Genomic DNA, 19,950 nt, shown 5'->3' with positions numbered 1-19,950 from the left:
AGCAGAATTAAATAATGATGATGATGATGAGAGGAAATAATATAATAACAGTAATGATAATGAAAATAATAATAATAATAAAAATAATAATATTATTAATATTATCATTAAAATACTAGTTATTATTTATATTATTTGCATTATCCAAATTATTGATATCATTATCATTTTACATTATGCTCATTATCACCATCATTATTGTTGCAAATAACTCAATTATTATCATCAATGTCATTTTTACCTAATAATTGGCCATGTTATGTATATTCGTTTTTTTTTTCTCGGAAAACGCAATATATTACAATACTTTGCAGATTTTTCGACTTTATCGTAATAATTGCACTTATGAGAATTAATTTTATAATTAAAATATATGTTGTAATGAATAATAATAATAATAATAATAATAATAATAATAATAATAATAATAATAATAATAATAATAATAATAATAATATTAATAATAATAATAATAAATCATAATTATAATCATAATAATTGTAATAATCATTATAATGATAATAGAATTGATAATAATAATTGTAATGATAATAAAAAATATAATGATGATAATAATAAATAATAATATTTTTTATTATGATTATAATTATGATTTATTATTATTATTATTAATATTATTATTATTATTATTATTATTATTATATTATTATTATTATTATATTATTATTATTATTATTATTCATTACAACATATATTTTAATTATAAAATTAATTCTCATAAGTGCAATTATTACGATAAAGTCGAAAAATCTGCAAAGTATTGTAATATATTGCGTTTTCCGAGAAAAAAAAAAACGAATATACATAACATGGCCAATTATTAGGTAAAAAATGACTTGATGATAATAATTGAGTTATTTGCAACAATAATGATGGTGATAATGAGCATAATGTAAAATGATAATGATATCAATAATTTGGATAATGCAAATAATATAAATAATAACTAGTATTTTAATGATAATATTAATAATATTATTATTTTTATTATTATTATTATTATCATTATCATTACTATTATTATTATTATTTCATCATCATCATCATCATCATTATTTAATTCTGCTCATTATTATTATTATTATTATATTATTTTTGCTATTATTATTATTATATTATTATATTATTTTATTATTATGATTATCATTATTAGTAAAATTACGAAAATAATCATCATAATTGCAATAATTACAGTAGTAATGATAATAATGATGATAATGATTACTATTATTATTATTTTACTACTTAGTTATTAGCATTATTGCTCAAAAAATATATATAACAGTAATAATAAAAATAATAATAATAATAAGTATAATAATAATAATAATAATCTTTATAATATTGTTATTAATATTATTCTTGTAGCGGGCGTAGACCCAGTAGACTTCAATATGTCTGGTTGAGTTCGGGCTCAACCGAGAATATAGATTTTATTTGGGAAAAGATTCGTCTGCAGTGAACAGATGTAAGGTTCCAGGCATACGTGCCACCACCCGATTAGTAGGTTCGGGAACCGTGTGTGTTGTGTATGGGGGTGTGAATGTTGTATGAAAGAAGGGTGGAAGGAAAGTACAGCATGTATGTGCTGAATGTTGGATGTGTAAGTGTGTAAATGTGAAAAGGGAGATAGCGTAGGCTGAGCGTCTGCGTGGACGTGTTTGGAAGAAAAATGCAAGATCATAAAATTCTTCCTCTTCACTTCAGTTTGAGCATCCACCTGCTGGAAGTGGGAACCCAGGTATAGCAAAGTTATGGTCTGTTCTAGAGTATCAGCTTAATATACTCCGATTCATCTAGCCTTCTTACAGCCTTTCAGGGGTTGCGAGATAGAGTAACCAGCAATGTGCTGTTAAGGAGACCCGAGCCCAAGAAAGTTTCAAGCATTCAGCCTTAGTCTGAACCAGAACTTAAGATGTCGTAAATATCATTTGTTCATTTGACTGGGACCGAGTGAAAGCTCTACGATAGTATGAAATTTATTTATTGAGCAAACCGCACTCATTAGGGAGGTCTACAGGAATTCAGTCATGGGAAATTTTTATAGATGCGTACATCACCAATTTGATCACAGCAGGGGTGATGCACGTGAAAGCCACACCAGATATACTCAGAAATGACTTACCAACGTAATTTCACTCCTAAGTTGGTGTCCCAACTCCATAAGTATTCTTAATTAGAGTGTTAGCACGAACATATGTCAATCCCTAGTATGAATAAGTTAATCTCCAACCCAAAATGGAGATAAACTTAAAAAAAAAAAGAAAAAAAAAAAAAAAAACTAGTGCTGATAAACTCTGCATAAAAATACTTGTGTAAACAAGAAATATTTTAGAAATATCATGTAAGAAACAATTTAGCGTTGAAGGCCAAATAAAAGAAAATAACGCCAAAGGGGACCACAAGATCACAGACTGCCTGACACCCACAAGGTCAGGCAGGTATCAAGACAACAAATCGAGACAAAGTAAAAGAAAGTAAAATGTAAAATGGCCCTGAAATTATTATGGGCGAGACTTAATGAAATAAGCCTTCCTCCCAGGAGGTACGGATCCTCGAGCTGAGGGAAGGAAACTAAGTATTGACTTAGTTTCAAAACACTGAATGGCACACTGGAGGTACGGATCCTCAAGCAGTGTTCCTTCTATGTGACGTGGTCCTTTTGTACTCTTGACACTTGAGTTCACAAAGTGCTGCTTTGGGACAGAGAAAGAGTGCACCCCACAGATGATGATGTAGCGTGCCACACGCCAAAGTCCAAAAGAGACCAGGTGTCTCCTACACACAACCACTAAATACTTAGCTTTGCGGAGACAAACTCGGCAAGTCCTGGCGCGAAGCGAGGTAAATCCAAAGAAGTAAATCCAAGCGAGCACACGAAAACACCGAGAACGGGACCACAGTACACACAGAAGTCAGGACCGAACTGTCTTACTCTCACAAAACTAGGGGTATTTATACCCGAAAAAGACCCTCAGGCCATGCCCCAGGCATGGCGCGAAAAGAAGAACATATGCAAAATAAGAGTTGGACTACCAACCCGATAGTCCGGCAGTCCAAACAAGCCAAAGACCCAAACAACCGTGAAAAGAGAGGCAGAGAAAAAACACTATCAAACGACCATTACTCCCTTCAGGGGCTATTGTGACACTTTGGAAGGAAAGGATACATAGGAAAACTGGTAATGTACAATTTACGCGAAAACTGTACATTTCGGGCTGTAAATATCTACGGAAATTAATAAATCTTTTATTTTTCTCGGAGACTTCAACACCATCCAAGTAACGAGACTTGGTTTAAAATACGTTCTTTGGTTATTTTTATAACCATGTTCATATTATTTCTTAACACTGCCCGCCTCGTTGGTGGAAGCGGAGCCCGGGACGTCTCATCCAAGTAAATGGCAGCATTGCAGAGTTCCCCACGTCCTTTGTTCCGTGGTAGAGAAGGCAGGCATGTAGCATGGTAAAGACCCGGCCTAAACCACTCGGCGCCCGAGGACGATGTTAGTCCAGGCGAGTTCGACCTTAGAGTCGGCAAGTGCGCAGCCGTACACTACAATTCTTATTATTATTATCATTATTGTTATTTTTACTGGTAGTATGATTGCAAAAATAATTATTGCCAATTGGCAATTATTAGGGTAATAATGATAATAATTACCAGAATTGTATTAATCATGAAAATAATGATGATAAAGGTGAGAATAAAGAGAATTTTGATAACATTTCATGATTATTGATATTGTTAATATTATCATTATTATTACCATTATTATTAATATAATAATAATAATAATAATAATAATAATGCTAATAATGATAATAATAATAATAATTATTATTATTATTATTATTATTATTATTACTATTATTATTATTACTATTATTATTATTATTATTATTATTATTACTTTAATTACTAGAATTATTGACAAAAATATATTATAACTGTTATAATAACAATAATAATAAGTGTAATAATAATAATACTAATTGTTATAATATTGTCATTAATATTATCATTGTTCTTATTATCATATAGTGCTACAGTATAATTGATAGTATAATTACATAAATAATTATTATAACTAATAATTACAGTAATAACGATATTAATGAAAATAATGATATATATCATTATTATAGAATGTTATTATTGTTAGTATTATTGTTATTACTATTATTATTGTTATTGTTATTAGTATAGTTTCAAAAATATATATTATAACTGCAATAATTGCAATAATAATGATCATAATTCCAATAATGATGATAATTGCAATAATGATGATGATAATGAGGATTATGATGATGATAACGATAATAATGATGATAATAACAGGAATTGTGTCCATATATAATAATAAAAAGGTAAAAGAAAAAATTACCAACAGTCGAAAAAGTGGTAAAATCTAGCCTATTGAGAGTATACTCCAAAATGACAATTTTTCGACTTCTTTGATGATTTTGGCAATTATTAGGGTAATAAAGATAATAATTACCGGAATTGTATTAATCATGACAATAATGATGATAAAAGTGAGAATAAAGAGAATTTTCATAACATTTGATGATTATTAGTATTATTAATATTATCATTATTATTATTATTATTATTTATTATTATTATTATTATTATTATTATTATTATTATTATTATTATTATAATTATATTACTATCATCATTATTATTATTATTGTCATCATTATTATATTATTATTGTTATTCCTTTTTTAGTAGTACTTTTATTATTAGCATTATTGATCAAAATATATTATAACTGTAATAATAACATTAATAATAATAATAAGTATAATAGCAATAATAATAATCGTTATAATATTGCTATTAATATTATCATTGTTATTATTATCACTATTATTATTTTTACTGGTAGTATAATTGCATAAATAATTATCTTAACAGTAATAATTACAGTAATAACGATATTGATTAAAATAATTACATAATAAATAATTATCATAAAACCGTTATTATTGTTATTATTATTGTTATTACTATTATTGTTGTTGTTGTTATTAGTATAGTTGCAAAAATGTATATTATAACTGCAATAATAATGATAATAATTGCAATAATGATGATAATAATTGCAATAATGATGATAATAATTGCAATAATGATGATAATAATTGCAATAATGATGATGATAACGATGATAATGATGATGATAACGATAACAATGATGATAATCATGATAATAATGATGATAATTACAGGAATTGTGTCCATATATAATAATAAAAAGATAAAAGAAAAAAATTCCCAAAAGTCGAAAAAGCGGCAAAATGACGTTTTGTCGACTTTTTTGAGAATTTTGGCAATTATTAGGTTAATAATAACAACAATTACCAGAATTCTATTAATCATGACAATAATAATAATAAAAGTGAGAATAAAGAGAATTTTGATAACATTTGATGATTATTAATATTATTAATATTATCATTATTATTATCATTATTATTATTATTATTATTATCATATATTATTATTATTATTATTATTACTATTATTATTATTATTATTACTGTTATTACTATTATTATTATTACCATTACTATTATTATTATTATTATTATCATTATTATTATTACTTTAATAATTAGCAGTATTGCCAAAAAATATATTATAACTGTAATAATAACAATAATAATAATAATAATAATAATCGTTATAATATTGTTATTAATATTATTATTGTTGTTATTATCATTATTATTATATTTACTGGTAGTATAATTGCAAAAATAATTATTATAAAAGTAATAATTACAGTAATAACGATATCAATGAAAATAATGATATAAATAATTATTATAAAATCGTTATTATTGTTATTATTATTGTCATTACTATTATTATTGTTGTTGTATTAAGTATAGTTGTAAAAATATATATTATAACTGCAATAATTGCAATAATACTAATAATAATTGCAATAATGATGATAATAAATGCAATAATAATGATAATAATTGCAATAATAATGATAATAATTACAATAATGATAATAATAATTGATAATAATAATGATGATAATGATGATGATAATGATAATAATGATGATGATAACGATAATAATGATGATAATCATGATATGTAATAATAAAAAGGTAAAAGAAAAAAGATTCCCAAAAGTCGAAAAAGCGGCAAAATCTAGCGAAATATAGCCTTTTGAGTCGACATTTTTTCGACTTTGGCAATTATTAGGGTAATAATGGTAATAATTACCAGAATTGTATTAAATATCGTATAAAAGTAAGAATAAAGAGAATTTTGATAACATTTGATGATTATCAATATTATTATTATTATTATTATCATTATCATTATTATTATTATTATCATTATTATTATTATTATTATTATTATTATTATTATTATTATTATTATTACTATTATTGTTATTATTATTACTATCACTATTATTATTATTATTATTATTATTATTATTATTATTATTATTATTATTGCTTTAATTATTAGCGTTATTGCCAAAAATATATTATAACTGTAATAATAACAAGTATAATAATAATGATAATAATAATCGTTATGATATTGTTATTAATTTTTTTTTTTTTTTTATTATTTTTCTGGTAGTATAATTGCAAAAATAATTATTATAACAGTAATAATTACAGTAATATCGATATTAATGAAAATAATGATATAAATGATTATTATAAAATCGTTATTATTGTTATTATTATTGTTATTACTATTATTATTGTTGTTGTTATTAGTATAGTTGCAAAAATATACATTATAACTGCAATAATTGCAATAATAATGATAATAATTGCAATAATGATGATAATACTTGCAATAATAATGATAATATTTGCAATAATGATGATAATGATGATGATAACGATAATAATGATGATAACCATGATAATAATGATGATAATAACAGGAATTGTGTCCATATATAATAATAAAAAGGTAAATGAAAAAATTCCCAAAAGTCGAAAAAGTGGCAAAAATCTAGCCTTTTGAGAGTATACTCTAAAATGACATTTTTTCCACTTCTTTGATGATTTTTGGAATTATTAGGGTAATCCACTGGGTTACAAAAATATTTTTTATAAGTTGTCTTAGTTTTTTCAACTGATTTAGAGCAAATCTGCATCGCTGAATCCAAAAATGCCATCCATTTTCCCCGATCAGGTCAAGTTTTTCAACTAAGTGAATATATTTTTTTACGAAGTGGAATACATTAGAGCGGCATTTTTGTTTTATTTGTATTACTTATACATCCGGTATATTTTTTTTATTTCGTTTTCTCACCCAATTTATAATTATCGACATGTTGCAAACATTGATCGGTATCTGTATTGACATCAACATTGCATTACATTGGTAACTATTACAATATCTACTGATCAATGCTGAACATCGATCAGAATTGATCAGTTGATCAATAGACAGGACAGTAATAAAGACAGATGCATGAAAACTAGATGTTTGGTCATCACTGATCATTCAGTGCTGACACTTCCGTTTCTTTGAGCTCCTCGAATGTGCAGGGATGTCTCACTTCAAATTCCAACAGTAATCGGCCATCATAACTGCATCCCACCGTCCCTGATACCTGGTCTCCATCTCCTTCATGTCTTGATGAAATCTCTCCTCCTGCTCGTCGCTCATTGATCCCAGATTCTCAGGAAACCGATCCATGTGCGAGAATAGGTAGTGCATTTTGATGCTCATGTTGCATCCCAGGTTTTTGAAGGCATTCAGCATTTTGGTGACGAGTCATGCGTAGTTGCTGGCCTTGTTGTTGCCAAGGAAGTTCTTTACGACCAGAACAAATGCCTTCCACGCTTTCAGTTCGACTTTATTCATTGAGTTTTCAAACTCTGGATCTCTGATGAGCTGACGTAGTTGAGGTCCGTCAAAGATGCCAGCTTTCAATTTCTCCATGGTCACTCCTGGAAAAGCATGGCACAGATGAGTGAAGCAGCCACCATCCTTGTCCAGAGCTTTGGTGAACTGCTTCATCAAGCCAAGCTTAATGTGCAGGGGTGGGAAGAGTATCCCACCAGAGGGGCGTTGATGACGTTTTTTGATCTGCTAGGCTCCAATTCCTCCCGCAGAGACCACTCCTTTTTCGTGTAATGCTGAGCTCGGTCCCTACTATCCCACATGCACAGAAAGCACGGGTACTTGGTGAAACCGGACTGCTGTCCCAACAAAAAGTTCACCATCTTCAGGTCAACACAGATCATCCACTCATGCTGACAATAACGAATTTTCTCCAGCAGATACTTCACCGCTTCATACTTCTCCTTCAGTGTAGTCGAGTGAGCCAACGGTATAGAGGCAAACTGGTTGCCGTTGTGCACCAGAACGGCTTTCAGCGATCTCTTGCTGTTGTCAGTAAACAGTTTCCATTCTACAGGTTGGTACTGTGGCAATCCAAGATTGTGCAGAAGCTGTGAAACATCTGTACAGTACACCAAGTCTTTCTCTTCAGAGAAAAAACGAAGGTACTCTTGATGTTTGTTGCGGTAGAAAATGATGCGAGTACTGTCAGAAAGTTTTTTTCTTTCAGTCTTGATGCCAACAATTCGGCGGATGACTTTGGCAAGTTGAGGTCACGAACAAGATCATTTAGCTCCTTCTGGGAAAAGGGATGCGGAGCGTCATCGGCATCAATCGCTAGGAACTACTTCTTCATTGTCTTCAATACTGGAGAATTCTTCGTCACTTAACCCCTGAAGTTCTGCTGTGACAGGTACTGGCACTTCATCACAGTGAGGTACAGGACGACGTGCTGATTCAAGATCAGGATACTTGAGGCTGCTCTGGTTCTTTCTGTTGATCCCAGTCAAATTAATAGCGCAGAAGTAACAGTCACTGACATGGTTTTTCGGCTCTCTCCAAACCATAGGAATTCCAAACTTCAGCCCGTCCTTCTTTCCATGGGTCCAGCGACGTAGATACTCGGTGCATTTCTTGCAGACCATGTGAGGCGCCCAAGCTTTGTCCTGATCACCAAGTTTCATGCAAAAATAAGCATGATAAGCACGCTTTCCGAAACTTGTGACTGGTTTCCTGTTAGGAACAACGGTGTATTCGCCGCAGATGTAGCAGAATACATCCGGCTTATTTCTGCAAAACCTTCTGGACGAATCCATATCATTCATCTGAATAAGGAAAAAAATGTCTGTTAGGAAAAAAAGTATATCGTAATACCCGCCACGAAAATACTAATACCCTTATGTATGAACAACAACCGTAAAAAAAATATTTGGAAATAGAACACAAATTTGACCTGATTGAGCAAAATCAATGTTATTTTTGGATTCAGCGCATGAAAATTCTCTAAAATCAAGATTTTTTTGCTGTTGACCAGTGTAATGATAATAATCAACAGAATTGTATTAATCATGACAATAATGATGATAAAAGTCAGAATAAAGAGAATTTTGATAACATTTGATGATTACTAATATTGTTAATATCATCATTATTATTATCATTATTATTATTATTGTTATAATAATAATAATAATAATTATTATTATTATTATTGTTATTATTATTATTATTATTATTATTATTATTATTATTATTATTATTATTATTATCATCATTATTATTATTACTTTACTTAGCACTATTGCCAAAAAGATATATTATAACTGTAATGATAACAATAATAATAACAATAATAATAAGCATAATAATAATAATGCTAATCGTTATAATATTGTTATTAATATTTTTGTTGTTGTTATTATCATTATTATTATTTTACTAGTATTATAATTGCAAAAATAATTATTATAACAGTAATAATTACAGTAATAACGATATTAATGAAAATAATGATATAAATAATTATAATAAAATCGATATTATTGTTATTATTATTGTTATTACTATTATTATTGCCGTAGTTATTAGTATAGTTGCAAAAATATATATTATAACTGCAATAATTGCAATAATAATGATAATAATTGCAATATTGATGATCATAATTGCAATAATAATGATAATAATTGCAATGATAATGATAATAATTGCAATAATGATGACAATAATTGAAATAATGATGATAATGATGATGATAATGATAATAATGATGATAATGATGATAATAAGGATAATAATGATGATAATCATGATAATAATGATGGTTATAACAGGAATTGTGCCCATATATAATAATAAAAACGTAAAAGAAAAAAAATTCCCACAAGTCGAAAAAGCGGCAAAATCTAGCAAAATATAGCCTTTTGAGAGTATACTCCAAAATGACGTTTTTTTTACTTCTTTGAGGAATTTGGCAATTATTACGATAATAATGATAATACTTACCAGAATTCTATTAATTATGACAATAATGATGATAAAAGTGAGAATGAAAAGAATTTTCATAACATTTGATTATTATTATTATTGTTATTAATATTATCATTATTATTATTATTATTATTATTATTATTATTATTATTATCATTATTATTATTACTATTATTGTTATTATTATTACTATCACTATTATTATTATTATTGTTATTATTATTATTATTATTATTATTATTATTATTATTATTATTATTATTACTTTAATTATTAATATTATTGCTAAAAATATATATTATTACTGTAATAATAACAATAATAGTAATAATAAGTATAATAATAATAATACTAAACGTTATAATATTGTTATTAATATTATTATTGCTATTATTATCATCATTATTCTTTTTACTAGTAGTATAATTGCAAAAATAATTATTATAAAGGTAATAATTACAGTAATAACGATGTTAATTAAAAGAATGATATAAATAATTATTATGAAAACGTTATCATTGTTATTATTGTTATTACTATTATTAATGTACTTTTTATTAGTATAATTTTAAAAGTATATATTATAACTGCAATACTTGCAATAATAATTATAATAATTGCAATAATGATGATAATAATTGCAATAATGATGATAATGACGATGATAACAATAATAATGATGATAATCATGATAATAATTATGCTAATAACAGGAATTGTGTCCATATATAATCAAAAACAGGTAAAAGAAAAAAAATCCCAAAAGTCGAAAAAGCGGCAAAATCTAGCAAAATTATTATTATTATTATTTTGCCTTTTGAGAGTATACTCATAAATGACGTTTTTTCCATTAATTTCATGATTTTGGCAATCATTAGGGTAATAATGATAATAATTACCAGAATTCTATTAATCACGACAATAATGATGATAAAAGTGAGAATAAACAGAATTTGGATAAAATTTGAGGATTATTAATATTATCACTATTATCATTATCATTATCTATATTATTATTATTGTTATTATTATTATTATTATTATTATTATTATTATCATTATTATTATTATTATTATTATTATTATTATTATTATTATTACTTTGATTATTAGTATTATTGCCAAAAAAAAATATTGTAACTGTAATAATAACAATAATAGTAATAATAAGTATAATAATAATAATACTAATCGTTATAATATTGTTATTAATATCATTATTGTTATTATTATCATTATCATTCTTTTTACTAGTAGTATAATTACAAAAATAATTATTATAACAGTAATAATTCCAGTAATAACGATGGTAATTAAAAGAATTATATAAATAATTATTACAAAAACGTTATTATTCTTATTATTATTGTTATTACTATTATTATTATACTTGTTATTATAGTTGTAAAACTATATATTATAACTGCAATAATTGCAATAATAATGAAAATAATTGCAATAATGATGATAATAATTGCAATAATGGTGATAATGATGATGATAATGATGATGATAAAGATAATAATGATCATAATGATGATAATAATGATGATAACAACAGGAATTGTGCCTATATATAATCAAAAAAGGTAAAAGAAAAAAAATCCCAAAGGTCGAGAAAGCGGCAAAATCTAGCGAAATATAGCCTTTTGAGAGTATACTTCAAAATGACGTTTTTTCCATTCATTTGATGATTTTGGCAATTATTAGGGTAATAATAATAATAATTAACAAAATTCCCTTAACCATGACAATAATAATGATAAAAGCGAAAATAAAGAGAATTTGGATAATATTCGATGATTATTAATATTATTAATATTATCATTATTATTATCAATATTGTTATTATTATTATTATTATTATTATTATTATTATTATTATTTTATTATTACTTTAAGTATTAGTATTATTACCAAAAACTATATTATAACTGTAATAATAACAATAATGGTAATAATAAGTATAAAAATAATAATAATAATTCTTATAATATTGTTATTGATATTATTATTGTTATTATTATCATTATTATTCTTTTTGCTAGTAGTATAATTGCAAAAATAATTATTATAACAGTAATAATTACAGTAATAACGATATTAATTAAAAGTATGATATAAATAATTATTACAAAAACGTTATTATCGTTATTATTAGTGTTATTACTATTATTATTGTACTTGTTATTATAGTTGTAAAACTATATATTATAACTGCAATAATTGCAAAAATAATGATAATAATTGCAGTAATAATGAAAATAATTGCAATAATGATGATAATGATGATGATAAGGATGATAATGATGATGATAATGATAACAATGATGATAATCATGATAATAATGATAATAATAACAGGAATTGTGTCCTTATATAATAAAAAACAGGTAAAAGAAAAAAAAATCCCAAAAGTAGAAGAAGCGGCAAAATCTAGCGAAATTAACCTTATGACAGTATACTCAAAAATGACGTTTTTTTTCCATTCATTTGATGATTTTGGCAATTTTTAGGGTAATAATGATAATAATTACCAGAATTCTATTAATCATGACAATAATGATGATAAAAGTGAGAATAAAGACAATCTGGATAACATTTAATGATTATTAATATTATTACTATTATCATTATTATTATCAATATTATTGCTATTATTATTATTATTATTATTATTATTATTATTATCATTATTATTATTATTATTATTATTATTATTGTTATTATTATTATTACTTTACTTATAAGTATTATTGCCAAAAAAAAAAATTATAACTGTAATAATAACAATAATAGTAATAATAAGTATAATAATAATAATATTAATGATTATAATATTGTTATTAAAATTATTATTGTTATTATTATCATTATTATTCTTTTTATTAGTAGTATAATTCCAAAAATTATTATTATAACAGTAATAATTACAATAATAACGATGTTAATTAAAAGAATGATATAAATAATTATCATAAAAACGTGATTATTGTTATTATTATTGCTATTACTATTATTATTGTAGTTGTTATTAGTATAGTTGAAAAATCACATATTATAACTACAATAACTGCAATAATAATGATAATAATTGCAATAATAATGATAATAATTGCAATAATGATTATAATAATTGCAATAATTGTCATAATGATGATGATAATGATAATTATAACGATAATAATGATGATAATAACAGGAATTGTGTCCATATATAATCAAAAACAGGTAAAAGAAAAAAAATCCCAAAAGTCGAAAAAGCGGCAAAATCTAGCAAAATATAGCCTTTTGAGAGTATACTCCAAAATGACGTTTTTTCCATTCATTTGATGATTTTAGCAATTATTAGGGTAGTAATGATAATAATTACCAGAATTCTATTAATCATGACAATAATGATTATAAAAGTGAGAATAAAGAGAATTTGGATAACATTTGATGATTATTAATGTTATTACTATTATCATTATTATTACTATTATCATTATTATTATCAATATTATTATTATTATTATTATTGTTATTATTATTATTATTATTACTTTAATTATTAGTATTATTGCCAAAAAATCTATTATAACTGTAATAATAACAATAATAGTAATAGTAAGTATAATAATAATAATAATAATCGTTATAATATTGTTATTAATGTTATTATTGTTATTATTATCATTATTATTCTTTTTACTAGTAGTATAATTACAAAAATAATTATTATAACAGTAATAATTACAATAATAACGATGTTAATTAAAAGAATTATATAAATAATTATTATAAAAACGTTATTATTGTTATTATTATTGTTATTACTATTATTATTGTAGTTGTTATTAGTATAATTGTAAAACGTTTTTATAATAATTATTTATATCATTCTGTTAATTAACATCGTTCTTACTGTAATTATTACTGTTATAATAATTATTTTTGCAATTATACTACTAGTAAAAAGAATAATAATGATAATAATAACAATAATAATATTAATAACAATATTATAACGATTAGTATTAGTATTATTATACTCTTTATTATTATTATTATTATTACTTTAATTATTAGTATCATTCCCAACAAATATATTATAACTGTAATAATAACAATAATAGTAATAATAAGTATGATAATAATAATACTAATCGTTATAATATTGTTATTAATATTATTATTGTTATTATTATCATTATTATCCTTTTTACTAGTAGTATAATTGCAAAAATAATTATTATAACAGTAATAATTACAGTAATAACGATGTTAATCAAAATAATTATATAAATAATTATTATAAAAACGTTATTATTGTTATTATTATTGTTATTACTATTATTGTTGTTTTTGTTATTAGTATGGTTTTAAAACTATGTATTATAAATGCAATAATTGCAATGAAAATGATAATAATTGCAATAATGATGATAATAATTGCAATAATGATGATAATGATAATGATAATGATGTTGATAACGATAATAATGATGATAATAACAGGAATTGTGTCCATATATAATAAAAACCGGTATAAGAAAAAAAATCCCAAAAGTCGAAAAAGCGGCAAAATGTAGCGAAAAAAAAACATTTTAAGAGTATACTCTAAAATGACGTTTTTTCCTTTCATTTGATGATTTTGGCAATTATTAGGGTAATAATAATAATAATTACCAGAATTCTGTTAATGACAATAATGATGGTAAACGTGAGAATAAAAAGAATTTGGATAACATTTGATGATTGCTAATATTATTACTATTATCATTATTATTATCATTAATATTGTTACTATTATTATTATTATTATTATTATTATTATTATTATTATTATTATTATTATTATTATTATTATTATTATTATTATTATTATTATTATTATTATTATTATTATTATTATTATTATTATTTTAATATTATTATTATTACTTTAATTATTAGTATTATTGCCAAAAAATATATTATAACTAATAATAATAGTAATATTATAACAGCAAAAATTGCAATAATAATGATAATAATTGCAATAATGATGATAATAATTGCAATAATGATGATAATGATGATGATAATGATGATAATAATGATGATAATCATGATAATAATCATGATAATAAAAGCAATTGTGCCCCTATATAATCAAAAACAGGTAAAAGAAAAAAATCCCTAAAAGTGGAAAAAGAGGCAAAATCTAGCGAAATATAGCCTTTTCAGAGTATACTCGAAAATGACGTTTTTTCCATTCATTTGATGATTTTGGTAATCATTAGGGTAATAATGATAATAAGTACCAGAATTCTATTAATCCTGACAATAATGATGATAAAAGTGATAATAAAGAGAATTTGGATAACATTTGATGATTATTAATATTATTACTATTATCATTATTATTATCAATATTATTATTATTATTATTATTATTAATATTATTATTATTATTATTATTATTATTATTATTATTATTATTATTACTTTAATTATTAGTATTATTGCCAAAAAATATATCTTAACTGTAATAATGAAAATAATAGTAATAATAAGTATAATAATAATGATACTAATCGTTATAATATTGTTATTAATATTATAATTGTTATTATTATCATCATTATTCTTTTTAATAGTAGTATAATCACAAAAAATATTATAACAGTAAATTAAAAGAATGATATAAATAATTATTATAAAAACGTTATTATTGTTATTATTATTATTATTGTAGTTGTTATTAGTATAGTTGTAAAACTATATATTATAACTGCAATAAATGCAAAAATAATAATAATAATTGCAATAAGGATTATAATGATAATAATGATATTGATGATAATGATGATGATAATGATGATAATCATGATAATAATGATGAAAATAACAGGAATTGTGTCCAAATATAATCAAAAACAGGTAAAAGAAAAAAAAATCCCAAAAGTGGAAAAAGCGACAAAATCTAGCGAAATATAGCGTTTTGAGAGTATACTCTAAAATGACGTTTTTTCCATTCATTTGATGATTTTGCAAATTATTAGGGTAATAATGATAATAATTACCAGAATTCTGTTAATCATGACAATAATCATGATGAAAGTGAGAATAAAGAGAATTTGCATAACATTATATGATAATTAATATTATTACCTTTATCATTATTATTGTCAATATTGTTGTTATTATTAATAATATAGTTATTATTATTATTATCATTATTATTATTGTTATTATTATTATTATTATTATTATTATTATTTTTATTACTATTATTATTATTATTATTATTATTATTATTATTGTTATTATTACTTATTACTTGTTATTATTCTATTAATCACGAGAATAATGATGAGAGTGAGAATAAAGAGAATTTGGATAACATTTGATGATGATTATTATTGCTATTATCATTTTTATTATCAATATTATTGTTATTATTATTATTACTACTCTAAAATGACGTTTTTTCCATTCATTTGATGATTTTGCAAATTATTAGGATAATAATGATAATAATTACCAGAATTCTCTTAATCATGACAATAATCATGATAAAAGTGAGAATAAAGAGAATTTGGATAACATTACATGATAATTAATATTATTACCTTTATCATTATTATTATCAATATTGTTGTTATTATTAATAATATAGTTATTATTATTATTATCATTATTATTATTATTATTATTTTTTATTATTATTATTATTATTATTATTATTATTATTATTATTATTATTATTGTTGTTGTTGTTATTATTACTTTGATTATTATTCTATTAATCACGACAATAATGATGAGAGTGAGAATAAAGAGAATTTGGATAACATTTGATGACTATTATTATTGCTATTATCATTTTCATTATCAATATTATTGTTATTATTATTATTATTATTATTATTAGTAGTAGTAGTAGTAGTAGTAGTAGTAGTAGTAGTAGTATTACTTTTATTATTAATATTATTGCCAAAAATATATTATAACTGTAATAATATCAATAACAATATTATAACGATTAGTATTATTATTATTATACTTATTATTATTATTATTATTATTATTATTATTATTATTATTATTATTATTATTAATACATTAATTTTAGTATTATAACTGTATTATAACTGTAATAATAACAATTATAGCAATAATAAGTATAATAATAATGATACTAAACGTTATAATATTATCATTAATATTATAATTGTTATTATTATTATCATTATTCTTTTTACTACTAGTATAATCACAAAAAATATTATAACAGTAATAATTACAATAATTACGATGTTAACTAAAAGAATGATATAAATAATTGTTATAAAAACGTTATTATTGTTATTATTTTTGTTATTACTATTAATATTGTAGTTGTTATTAGTATAGTTGTAAAACTATATATCATAACCGCAATAATTAAAAAAATAATGATAATAATTGCAATAATGATGATAATAATTGCAATTATGAAGATAATGATGATGATAATGATGATAGTGATGATAACGATAATATGGATGATAATCATGATAATAATGATGATAATAACAGGAATTGTGTCCATATATAATCAAAAATAGGTAAAAGAAAAAAAAATCCCAAAAGTTGGAAAAGCGGCCAAATCTAGCGAAATATAGCTCTTTGAGAGTATACTCCAAAATGACGTTTTTTCCATTCATTTGATGATTTTGGCAATTATTAGGGTAATAATGATAATGATTACCAGAATTCTTTTAATGATGACAATAATGATGATAAAAGTGAGAATGAAGAGAATTTGGATAACCTTTGATGATTATTAATATTATTGCTATTATCATTATTATTATGTTATTATTATTGTTATTACTATTATTATTATAGTTGTTATTAGTATAGTTGTAAAACTATATATTATAACTGCAATAATTGCAATAATAATGATAAAAATTGCAATAAGGATGATAATAATTGCAATATGATGATAATAATTGCAATATGATGATAATGATGATGATAATGATGATAATGATAATGTTAACGATAATAATGATTATAATCATGTTAATAATGATGATAATAAGATTATTTGGGTCAATATATAATCAAAAACAGGTAAAAGAAAAAAAAATACAAAAAGTCGAAAAGCCGATAAAATGTAGAGAAATATAGCCTTTTCAGAGTATACTCCAAAATGACGTTTTTTTCCCTTCATTTGATGATTTTGGCAATTATTAGAGTAATAATGATATTAACCACAATTCTATTAATCATGACAATAATGATGATAAAAGTGAGAATAAAGAGAATTTGGATAACATTTGATTATTATTAATATTATTACTATTATCATTATTATTATAAATATTATTATTACTATTATTATTATTATTATTATTATTATCATTATTATTATTACTTTAATTATTAGTATTATTGCCAAAAAATATATTATAACTTTAATAATAACAATAATAGTAATAATAAGTATAATAATAATAATAATACAAATCGTTATAATATTGTTATTAATATTATTATTTTTATTATGATCATTGTCATTCTTTTTACAAGTAGTATAATTGCAAATATAATTATTATAACAGTAATAATTACAGTAATAACGATATTAATTAAAACAATTATATAAATAATTATTATAAAAACGTTATTATTGTTATTATTATTGTTATTACTATTATTTTTGTAGTTGTTATTAGTATAGTTGTAAAACTATATATTATAACGGCAATAATTGCAATAATAATGAAAATAATTGTAATATTGATGATAATAATTGCAATAATGATAATAATGATGATAATAATGATGATATTGATGATAATAATGATGTTAACGATAATAATGATGATAATCATGATTATAATAATGATAATATGAGTAATTGTGTCCATATATAATCAAAAACAGGTAAAAGAAAAAAATCCCAAAAGTCGAAAAAGATGCAAAATCTAGCAAAATATAGCCTTTTGAGAGTATACTCCAAAATGACGTTTTTTTTTCCATTCATTTGATGATTTTGGCAATTATTAGAGTAATAATGATAATAATTACCAGAATTCTATTAATCATAACAATAATGATGATAGAAATGAGAATCAAGAGATTTTGGATAACATTTGATGATTATTAATATTATTATTATTATCATTATTATTATTATTTTATTATTATTATTATTATTATTATTATTATTATTATTATTATTATTATTATTGTTATTATTATTATTATTATTATTATTATTATTATTATTATTATTATTATTATGATTTTAATTATTAGTATTATTACCAAAAAATATAACTGTAATAATAACAATAATAGTATTAATAATAATAATAATAATAATAATAATAATAATAATCGTTATAATGTTGATATTAATATTGTTATTGTTATTATTATCATTATTATTCTTTTTACAAGTAGTATAATTGCAAAAATAATTATTTTAACTTTAATAATTACAGTAATAACGATGTTATAAATAATGATAAAATAAATATTATAAAAACGTTTTATATTGTTATTATTATTGTTATTACTATTATTATTGTAGTTGTTATTAGTATAGTTGTAAAA

Source organism: Penaeus monodon, chromosome 11, assembly GCF_015228065.2.
Source record: "Penaeus monodon isolate SGIC_2016 chromosome 11, NSTDA_Pmon_1, whole genome shotgun sequence".
Classification (NCBI taxonomy): domain Eukaryota; kingdom Metazoa; phylum Arthropoda; class Malacostraca; order Decapoda; family Penaeidae; genus Penaeus; species Penaeus monodon.
The sequence above is the reverse complement of the archived record's forward strand: the minus strand, read 5'-3'. Positions refer to the sequence as shown.